Source organism: Rhinatrema bivittatum, chromosome 3, assembly GCF_901001135.1.
Source record: "Rhinatrema bivittatum chromosome 3, aRhiBiv1.1, whole genome shotgun sequence".
Lineage (NCBI taxonomy): Eukaryota > Metazoa > Chordata > Amphibia > Gymnophiona > Rhinatrematidae > Rhinatrema > Rhinatrema bivittatum.
The window spans coordinates 285,704,587-285,716,646 of NC_042617.1; the positions used below are offsets into that span (position 1 = coordinate 285,704,587).

Here is a 12,060-nt window from a genome sequence, read left to right on the forward strand (position 1 = left end):
AGTCGCATTTCAGAAGAGCTCTGTTCAGGCTTACTAAAAGCTCCTCCTAAACCTGCTCTTTTGTCGCTGGAAATATTCCATTCCTACTCTGGGGGATGGTGGCAGTTGCCAGACTGCTCTCTGTCTGGTTTAGAGAGGTACAACTGGTAAAACGCAATGACTTACAGGAGAGAAGGTGAAGACCGGAGAATTGCAAATGGCGACGGAACTTGAGAAGACGATCCAGGAAATGAAAGTCAATTTCATAAAAGAAATTTCGAAGAATGGCTTGGCAGTTCTACAAGATAAACTGAATAAATTACAGTCCTCTATTGATGAGATAAAAGAATCTCTTGAGTCTCAAAAGAACAGGATCGACGATCTCGAATCTTGCATTGATGCAGAAAGCAAACACGGATTGTATGGATACACAATTGTAGGTGGTTAAAAAAAAAGAAAATGCCACTTTAAAAGACCGCATTGAAGACCAGGAAAAAAGGGGAAGAAGAAAGAATTTGCAGGTATTTGGTGTTCTGGAATCAGTGAAAGATCCAGATCTAATTCAACTTCTGCAGGTGTGGTTACCCGAGTCACTTGGCCTCTCTTTAATCACGGAGCCTGTGATAGTGAAGATGGCCCATCGTCTTGGACAATAAAACCAGAATACTTCTAAGCAGAGGAGCTGGTCATTGTAAAACTCTTAAACTTTACAGATAAAATAAAGATACACACAGCGTACAAAAAATGAGGGGTATCGCAGCTGCTGAAGTATGAAGATGCACATATTCTCTTGTTTAACGACCATTCAGCAAAGATGTCGGAGGACAGATGAGCCTTCTCAACGGTATGTTCAGAATTATTCCAGTGGGGAATCAAGTTTACGCTTCAATATCCTGTGAAGCTTAAAGTTTTCCATGCAGGCAAAACAAGCACTTAATTTTCCAGAGAGATGACACAGAAGTTCCCCTCCTTGCTTAAAACAATGGAGGACTCGCAGGTCAATTCTTGCCAGAGTATTGTGTGTGATCTGGTGAAGTGTGTGGACTGAGCGAGTTGAGGGGCATGAGAGCGGATGGTCCTTGACTGTGGGGAAACATGATGGCCACTCCATATCTTTGGTTTGCATCAAGTGTACAATATAGACGGGTTGTATGACTTGGGAAGCGCTATTTACAATACCTTAATGCTTCTGGTCCACTCTGAAAACAAGCTTGGTGCCTGGTTTTTTTTTTTGGATTATGTTTGGGCGCCATTTTGTGCTACTAGAATGCAGAATTGGGACATTTCTCAGTGTGTTCTAGCTACAACATCTACATTATGTTCCCTATTGGTTTTCTCTTTTTATTCTCTTTGTTCCTAGTCTCCTCATGCCGCTCTCTGGAGTTTTCTTTGGATCTCATCTGACCTCGTGGAAGTTGTTCCATTAATCTGTGTTTCTACATGAGAGTTCGGGGACTACTACTCATTCATAGCTATACTCTCAGATATTGTGGCTAGAATGCTCAACTTTTTATTTATAGAGTTTTCCCTACTTCAATGGCCTTCACACATGTGAATACTGGAATGTGTATTTACTATTATTTGCGTTTTGTATTATTGCCTTTAAGCCTGGTGGGCGTGTAATCATCCAGAAGGGAAGTGATCATCCAGAAGGAAAGTGCTTGGATGATGATATTGCCTGTAGGAGCATAGCTCTTGGTATGGGTGTGCTTTGGATATGTGGTATGTATGGAACATGATGTGTATGTGATTAGGAATATGTGGGATGTTTGGGTCATCTGGATGTGTATGTGGGGATATGTCAGTATATGCTGCTTGTGATAAGATGGTATTCTAGTTCATTGCGTCAGAGAGACCTAGGATCTGTTCCACTTTATGAGACTGGGACGCTGAGGCTGGGCAGTGTCCTGATGTGTCAACGGCAGGTATTGCTTTTGCAGTTTGATCTCGGCTTTCTCAGAGATTATGGCTGATCTTTGGATTCTTTCCTTAAATGTACATGGAGTGCATTCCCCGATTAAAAGACAAAAAATTCTGAATTTCTTCAAGAAAGCCAAGAATCAAATTGTGTTCTTACAGGAGACTCACTTGTCCAATAAAGAACATGAAAAATTAAAATGGGATTGGGTGGGTCAAAGTTTTCATGTTACTCTACCAGACAAAGAGGTATTGTAATTCTGATACATAAAGATTGTCAATTTTTCTTAGAAAAGAAGACATCTGATAAAGAATGTAGAAACCTTATTTTATGTGGTACAACTGCAAATCAGAAAATTCTTCTTTGTAATGTGTATGCTCCTAATATGTACAGTCATGCTTTTTTCTCAGGTTTGGTGGCCGAGATCGGACAATTTTTGCATTATAAGCTAATTATAGGGCACGACTAATTTATCAATTCAGCCTGCCATGGATACCAAACACATGTAGTTATCAACTTATCCTTAACCGACCGAAGGAGTTCACTTTTTGTTGAAAGAACTTCAAGTAATTGATGCTTGGCGAATGTTGCATCCTATAGAATTAGATTTCACTTATTATTCTAAAGTACATGGATCTTACTCTAGAATAGATTTTCTGATCTCTGCAGATTTATTTCCTAAGCTTTGTGCCGCTACTATTGATATTACAGTGTCTGACCATGCCCATATCTCTATAGATTTGGCTCTGTGCACGTAAGATGAGTACATTTCAGTGGCGGATACAGCCAGCTCTGTACTATAATAAAGACTTTGCTGTTTATTTGAAGGCTAAATGGGAGGAGTATGTTGCCTTTAATGATACTGGTGATATACAGATTATAGCCTATACGGCTCACAAAAAATAGAATTCGAGATCAGGAAATCTTATTTTTGCAAAGTCAATTGTGAAATTTGAAGAAAAAGCATATTCAGTCCTTAACCTCTCGCCTACAGAATGAGATAACAGATAACTACGCCCTTAAATCATTTATTGTTATCAAACAGAGGTTGAGCACATTCTGCACCATAAGGCCCAGTTTTTTTGTCAGGGGAATAAAGCGGGTAAGCTTTTGGCTACAGTGGTGAAAAACATTAAACCCAAGCATTTTATCACTAATCTATCTGATTCTATTAGAAATGAACATACATCTAACGCAAACATTACTGAAATCATGCTGAATTTATCGATCATACTCTATAAAAAAAAAATGGATAGAGTGGAGATCTGTAATAAAAATTTTAAACACCTGCATCTGCCATAAATTTCAGATCAACTGAGACGGAGGTTGGCTGGCCCTCTCTCTCTATCTAAAATATTCTTTACCATCAATAAGTTGTCTTTGGTGAAGGCCCAGGGACTTGATGGTTTTGGGGCTGAATTTTATAAAAGATACTTAAAGAGGAAGTGGTGTCCCCTCTGCAAAATCTGTATCAGACTTGCCTCATTAAAGGTATGTGGTATCCAGATATGAATCGAGCACAGTTTTTCCTAAATCTGGCAAAGATTTGAACATGCTGGCTCTTACAGGCCAATTTCTTTAATTGATGTGGACATAAAAATATTAGCCTCTATATTGGCTACTCGGCTTACTCAAGGCATACTGGACCTCATAACTACAGATCAAACCAGTTTTGTTAAAAATAGGAATGGGGTTACTAACATCTGAAAACTGATTGAAGCTCTTTGGTCTGGAGAGGTGAATAATCCAAATGGGTTCATTGTCAGTTTAGATGCCAAGAAAGTGTTTGACAATGTACAGTGGGTATATATGTTTTGGCTACTATGGAAGTATGGCCTTCCAGATCTTTTTATAAAGTGGGTTGAGCTAATCTATTCTGACCCAGCAGTTAGCATAAATATTAATGGAGAGATTTCAGCTCCCTTTCTACCGAAATGTGATACAAGACAGGGGTGTCCACTTTCCCCCTTGTTATATATCCTAACAAGTGTTTAAAATAAAAGCTGCTATGGAAATTCAGGGGGTTCAATTCGGTAACCAAGAATTTAGAATTTGCCTTTTCACTGACGATATGCTTTTATTCTTGCAGAATCCTGAAGTATCCCTGCCTATCACTAGGACCATCATAGAACAATTTGGCTTTTTTGCTGGACTCAAAATGCATTTTTCCAAATCAGAAGCCCTCCCCAATGTGAAATGTGTGAAAAAAATTATGAGACTTATTGGTTCGGTCTTATGATACCTTGGAAGTCATTTGTCCCACTTTAAATCCTATGCGTACTAATGTGTTTGCTAAATGCAATCGGATCTGTATCATCTATTGTCAAGCAATTATGGTGTCTCCATTGATTTTTCCCAACAGAACTCCAATTAGCCTCCATCATGATTTTAGCTGCAATTCTGTATGCGTTATATGTTTTATTTAATGCCCCGGTGCATTTTTGTTCATTGGGAAACATCCTGTTCCTTTTGGTTAAGGATGACTGAACACTGAAATTGTGTGAACAACATGAGGATTGAAGCTCCCGATCGTTCAACATTGTATTGACTGACACATGCGAATTGCTTGTGTGGGACATTTTGGATACTATGATGCCATCTACTCGAACAGGAAATTTGGATTTACAGTTATTGCATCTTGAACAGAAATGAATTTATATATTAAAAAACCGTATTTCCACATGTTTAAATCATAATGTAGATTGGACTGTATTTTTGTAATTAGTTGCATTGTATATAATTGCGTCAATTCATCCACTTACGTTCTGCTACAGCATCTGCTCCTAATTTTGGGATTGATTGCTTCTTAACATGTGGTTGTTGCTATTTTGACGTTTTCAGTTTAAAAATAGTGAATTTACTCATTTTTCATTGCAGTTCTCCTGAAGAATTTCTTTGAAACATCAATTGGGACTTGCAGTTTTGTGAAAGACTCATACATGTCAAGTTACAGAATTCTTGGGAGAGGTTAAGTATTGCCATTATTATGACTGATATTGGGGACATCGTTTTTAAATCATTTTGAAAATTTTTTTGACACTTGAAAGCACTTTCACTATCAGTTTTTGCTTTAAAAAATTAAGACTGGCCTTTGATGACATGGGGTGGAGTTTTTCACTTTAAAAGTTTTTCTGGTGAAGCTCCCCATTTGATGCCTTCAAAAAAATTTTAAAAAGTTTTTTTCAAAACTGTTTTTGTCTCCATGGTTGTTTGATTATTTTGCATAATTAATATGTGGTGTGGTGGCTCCTTATTATATTGTAAATTGCATCTATGCCACCTGCTGGCTATGCTGCAGCACTGAAGAGTTCAACCTTCTGTTGGCGTGAAGGTGCACCTGGAGGTTCCTTTGTAGTAGAAAGCAAAATTGCTTACCTTGTAATAGGTGTTATCCTAGGACAGCAGGATGTAGTCCTCACATGTGGGTGACATCATTGATGGAGCCCTGTGCGGGAAAACTTTCTGTCAAAGTTTCTAGAAGTTTTTGACTGGCCCTGTGAGGCCACTGAGCATGCCCAGCATGCCATGATATTCTCTGCCACAGAGGTCTCTCTTCAGTCTCGTATGTAGCAATAAGCTTTAGCAAAAAATAAAATAATAAAACGTATCGGACCCAACTCCGCGGGGTGGCAGGTGGGTTTCGTGAGGACTACATCCTGCTGTCCTAGGATAACACCTATTACAAGGTAAGCAATTTTGCTTTATCCCAGGACAAGCAGGATGCTAGTCCTCACATGTGGGAGAATAGCAAGCTAGAGGCTGAGTCATTTTGTAGTGAAGCAACAGTGAAGTATTGTTGTTGAAAATGAGGCAGCCGAAGAACACAGCAGATTGGATGTAGAAGGAGTTGGGATTAAACTGGAAACAGCCTATGGACAGATTGTCCATAGGCTGAATCTTGTCATCCTTGTTTGTCCAAACAGTAATGAGCTGCAAAGGTGTGAAGAGAAATCCATGTTGCTGCTTTACATATGTCAAGAACTGGCACTGAACGATAGTGTGCTACTGAAGTTGACATTGCCCGTACTGAATGTGCCTTTACTCACCCTTGGAGAGGAAGGCCTGCTTTTTCATAGCAAAACTATATGCAATCTGCTAACCAGTTGGATAGAGTATGTTTACCCACTGCTTTACCCGGTTTGTTTGGATCATAAGATACAAAGAGTTGAGTGGATTTCCTGTGGACTTCAGTGCAGTCTAAGTAAAATGCTAGCGCACGCTTGCAGTCCAAGGTATGTAAAGCTCATTCTCCTTGGTGAGAATGAGGTCTTAGAAAGAAAGTGGGTAAAACTATGGATTGGTTCAAGTGGAATTCCGTAACTACCTTGGATAGGAATTTTGGATGCGTACGAAGAACCACTCTGTCATGTAGGAATTTTGTATGGGGTGAGTATGTGACAAGTGCTTGTAACTCACTAACCCTTCTAGCCGATGTAATGGCTATGAGGAAGATCGTCTTCCATGTGAGAAATTTAAGATCACAGGAATTCATGGGTTAAAAAGGAGAACGCATGAGTCTTGTTAAGACCAAATTCAGGTCCCATTCTGTAACTGGTGGCCGAATTGGTGGTTTGAGGTGAATTAAACCTCTCATAAATCTGACAAGGGGATGTATGGTAAGCTGAGATTGCACTTAAATGTACTCTAACAGATGAAGTATGTAGGCCAGAGTCTGAAAGATGACATAAGTAGTCAAGTAGAGAAATTGTGGGGCAGGAGAAAGGATCAATGTTCTTTTGTCTGCACCACAAAGTAAACCTTTTCCATTTTGAAGAATAATTCTTTCGTGTTGAAGGTTTACGTGAAGCTATAAGCACTTGAGATACATTGGTTGAAAGGTTGAGTGGTTGTAAAATCAAGCTTTCAACATCCATGCTGTCAGGGATAGGGATGGAAGGTTGGGATGGCGCAACCAACCCTGATCCTGAGTTAAGAGAGTGGGAGCTACACCCAGGCGAATTGGATCCCTGATCGAGAGGTCTAGAAGTGTGGGAAACCATATTTGTCGAGGTTCAATGGCTTGGATCCATTGTGATCGTAAAATCCATTGGGTTACCCGCATGGCTAACAGAGTCATAGGAGTGACATGCACCATGGAGGCCATGTGGCCTAGTAAGGTTAGAAACTGATGAGCTCTTGCTTGTTTCTTCGAATGAATCGAGTTTGCCAGAAGGGAAAGTGTCTCCGCTCGATCCTCGGGTAGAAAGGCCTTTGAGAGGATGGTGTTCAATTCTGCTCCTATGAACTGAAGCAGGTGAGATGGAATGAGATGGGACTTTTGATAATTGATGAGAAAGCCCATGGAGTGAAGTAGAGTAATTGTTCGCCTGAGAGAAGCCAGAGTTCCTTGTTGAGATTGACTTCTGCTGAGCCAGTCATCTAAATATGGAAAGACATGGACACTTTCTTTGTACAAGTGTGCTGCTATTACTGCCAGACATTTGGTGAATACTCTGGGAGCAGAGGCGAGTCAGAATGGAAGTACTCTAAACTCTCTCTCTCTCTATATATATATATATATATAAATGCTGATGACCCACCATGAAGGGCAGGTACTTGCGATGAGGGGGGAATATTGGAATGTGAGCGTAAGCATCTTGAAGATCCAGAGAACAAAGCCAATCTCCTGTTTGAAGAAGTGGAAGCATGGTGCCTAGAGAGACCATCCTGAACTTTTCTTTCTTCAGAAATTTGTTGAGATTTCTGAGGTCTAGGATGGGACGTAGGCCTCCGGTTTTCTTTGGAATAAGGAAATAACGGGAATAGAATCCTCTGCCATGCTGAGTCCGGGGCACGAGCTCTACTGCTCTGGCTCTCAGAAGGGTGGATAATTCTACTTGCAGTTGAATTATGTGATTTTCGCTTAGAGAAAAGGGTCTCGGAGGAGAATCTTTTGGAACTGAGAGGAAATTGAGTTGGTAACCTCGAGATATTATGACAAGTACCCATTGGTCTGTTGTTATTTTCACCCAATGGTTGTAAAAGGAGGATACTCAACCTCCTACTGGAAGCTGTGGATGAGGATTGGAGAGATGGCTTCAGTCTCTGGGAAAAATCTCAAAAGCCAGCAGCCAGTCCCGTCTGTGGCGGAGGTTGAGGCCTAGCTGCCCTAGGTTGGGCTGAGGTCTTTGTTGCGCCCTAGAAGATCTGCTCCTAGATGTTGGAGGGTAATACCGCCACTGTCGGTAGAAGGGTCTTCTAGGTTCTTTCCTTTGAGGCCTACGAGATGACTGTGTGGCCGGATCCTGTGGAATCAATGAAAGTTGTCGCAGGGTTTCTGTATGTTCTTTCAATTGAGCAACCACATCTTGTACCTTGGAACCAAAGAGGTTATCACCAAGACATGGGAGGTCAACCAATTTTTCCTGGACTTCAGGCCTGAAGTCCGAGGCTTTAAGCCAAGCCCAATGTCTTGCACTTATACCTGATGCAGCCACTCTGGATGCTGTTTCAAAGCCATCATAGGCAGCACAGACCTCGTGCTTGCCCGCCTTCAGCCCTTTGTGGATAATTGCCTTGGCTGCTTCTTGATGTTGTTGTGGCAACAATGGTATAAACTCCTGCATCTGTTTCCACAGATTTCTTTGGTATTGAGTCATGTATAATTGGTAAGAAGATATTTTAGAATTTAACAAGATTCCTTGATAGACCTTCCTTCCCAGGTAATCCAAGAATCTGTCTTTTCCCAGGGGAGTTGAGGAATGTGGTCTTATCCTCTTTGACTTCTTTTGTGCAGATTCCACCACTACCGACTGGGGTGGAAGCTATGACTTTTGGAAGCCAGGAGTAGACTGCATCAAATACGTTGTGTCCATTCTTTTATTTACAGCAGGCACTGAGCATGGATGCTCCCAAAGCCGATGTTGTAGGTCCAGAAAGACATCATGGACCGGTATGGCTACTACTTGCTTTGGAGGGTATACAAATTGGAGAACCTCCAATGTTTGTTGCCTTGAATCATCTTCTGTCACCAAGGTGAAAGGTATGGTGTCAGCCATTTCCTGGATGAAATTGGTAAATGACAAATCCTCCGGTGGAGATTTCTTCTTTGGGTCTGGAGGTGAAGGATCTGACATGAAATCTTCAGATGAGGTGTCTGTTTGTCCATCATCCCAAGTATCATATGGATCTTCTCTAGATGGAGATAGTGGAGAAGGTCTAGGTGGACGAGGAAGCCCTGAAGGACCTGGTTGCGGGTCATCGAAGGGTATGCCTTCAGGCTGTTCTTTCCGAGGCTTGGGAGGAAGAGCACCGACTACCTCATCAAATCTCTTCATTAATAGCTGATAGAGTGTCAGTTCTGGATGTCCTTGGTCTTCAGGTAAGCTAGGCATCGATGGTATAGGGGCCAGAATCGGAGATGGCGTCAGTGCCATTGATGGTCGTGATGGTGTCACCTTGGCTGGTATCGGTGTAGGAACCGGCATTGACGGAATCGTCGGTATCAGTATAGGTACCGGCATCGACTGAGTCATCGGCACCGGTGTAGTCACCAGCTTCGGTGCAATCACCGGCATCGGTTTGGGAACCGGTACTGGCGAAGGCACCGGCATCGGCGAAGGCGCCGGAATAGGCATCTGCTCCTTAAGGGCCTGGAGTATCGCTTGCCGGATAAAATCCGACAATTCCTGCGGAACAGCTGGTGCAGGCAGAGCAGCTGAACGCAGTGGCGGTGGAGGTATCGATACCCCTTCCACAGAGCCCTGTGGAGGTTTGACTATTGGTATTTCTTCAGAAGGTGAAGGCCCCAGCATCGAGGGTAGCGGTGTTTCCTGAAGTTTAAGCCGCTTAGCGGTCCGTTCCCCCGGGGAGAGAAGCGCCGCTGGAGTCGATGTATGCCGATGTCTGTGACGGTGTTTCGGTCGGTGTTCGAGTACTGACCTTGTCGATGCCATTGATGGCGATGGATGATCTCCGGATCCCTCCGGACAACGTTTTTTCAATATTATTCTTTTTGAAACTCCGGCTGGAGACGATTTTGTTGATGTTGAGGGAGAAGGCAGAAGCTGTAGGTGAAAAAGATGTTCCATCTTCTCTTGGCGAAGTTTTCTTCCTTTGGGAGTCATCTCTGCACATTTAGGGCAGGTTGAGACATCATGTTTGTCCCCCAAACAAAGGACACACTTGAGGTGTGGACAGGACATTTTTTAAATCCGGTAGCCATTTTCTTTCGACAGCCGTCGATGAAATGAGGGAAAAAACTATGAGAAAAAAAAGTTTTTACTCAGGGAGTAAAAACGAGACTATGATTACTCACCAACCGGTGGAAATCTGAGAGAGATCCCTTGTGGGAGAAAAAGAATGAGAAAATAAGTGACTTTTCAGTCAGTAAACACTGTGAGAAAACTCACAAGGCTCCTTGCTCCGCGATGCTTACAGCCGCGCGGAAAAACGAAGACTGAAGAGAGACCCCTGTGGCAGAGAATATCATGGCATGCTCAGTGGCCTCACAGGGCCAGTCAAAAGTTTCTAGAAACTTTGACAAAGTTTTCCCGCACAGGGCTCCATCAATGATGTCACCCACATGAGGACTAGCATCCTGCTTGTCCTGGGATAAAACATTTTGTTTTGGTTTTTAGCAGTGGAAAGAATTATTGTCCATTTACATTAATTGTACCTGCCGCCTTCCACCACCGCAGTAAATTGGAACTGCTGTGTGTCAGACTGTAACAATAGCTCGGTTTACTTGACTGGGCTGGCTTAGTTCATAACCTTGGCCTGCAATTATTATAAAAAAAGAATATTGGAATGAGAAATTACTATTTACCTGATAATTTCCTTTTCTTTAGTGAAGCAGGCTAATCCATGACTAGTGGGTTATATGCACCTCCTCCAGCAGATAGAGACTGAGCAAAGCTGACATCATGGTATATTTACCCCTGCTCTGATTTCAGCCCACTAGTATTCTCTGCAAAAGCCAACTGTGGACAAACTAACCATACTAGATTATAAACATTAACAGACAATCACTCAAGCACTCAGCAACAAGAAACGCTGAGCTCAGCCAAGGATTGTAACATCACTAATCTAGGGACTGAAACTGACATTTAACAGTTATCCCCAGAACGCAGCCACTCAGAACAAGAGAAACAAACCGGTAGCCAAGGGCAGGAAGGTGGATTAACCTGTCTTCATTAGAGAAAATGAAATTATCAGGTAAGCAGTAATGGAGAAATTACTTACCTGATAGTTTCGTTTTCCTTAGTGTAGACAAATGGACTCAGGACCAGTGGGTTATGTGCTCCCCTGCTAGCAGGTGGAGACGGAGTCAGATTCCAAAGCTTACATCACCCTAGATCAGTGGTTCTCAACCTTTTTCCCATCGTGACACACCTGACAGGCCACGCTCACATGTGTGACACACTGCTCATTACAATTCACAGCGGAAATAAAAAGTAAAGGGCCGGTAATTATTTTTGTTTAAAATGACACAAGGAAAAGATACGTATTCTGTCTGAACAGAAATTGCATAAATAGTAAACATCCCACACCAAAACAGCACCAATTTCCAGCACTTAAACAGTAACCACCTTACCTAAGAAAAGGCAACACTGAAAATATTACACCAGGCCTTAAGACACCAATACATCTCCTATTAGAAAAACGGACCAAGCCAGGCTGCTATAGAGCTCTATACAGAAACTACACACTCCAGCAGAAAACCTCACCTGAATCATATGTGCTGACCCTCACCTAACAAAGAATAAAGAGACCAAAATGCATAACTAGAAGCATGCAGAAAAAACTGAATTGGAAACTGAAACAAGCCAGAGTCTGTGTATGCAGTGTAATAAAAGAAAAAAGAAACATCACACATCCTTATAAAACAAATCAAGAAATATAAAATCAGTAGCAGTAAAACCATACTAACAAATTATTTCGAAACAGCTGATGAGTGGAATATCCAATAATTAAAAACTCATATAAAAAATTTCTAGATACCAATAAAATATTTCAAAATAGCAGACACAAAGACCCAGTAATGAAAAATAAGGATACAAACATTTTTTTGCTCTGGATACCTGGGAACATTTGATATCCAGGTCTCCTAAGATTGTTTTGAATTAGCAGGAGGGGTGGTTTGCTTGGAACTTTCTCCTCTCTCTCTGTCACATACCAGCGCTCTCCCTCACACTGGCTCTCAATTACACACCTATACACAC

General features: G+C 41.7%; 1 protein-coding gene across 10 annotated transcripts in view; it reads right to left on the bottom strand.

The window, feature by feature from the left end:
- R3HDM2 (R3H domain containing 2) overlaps positions 1-12,060 on the bottom strand; it is a 447,291-nt gene that overhangs the window by 17,512 nt on the left and 417,719 nt on the right. The window lies entirely within an intron of this gene.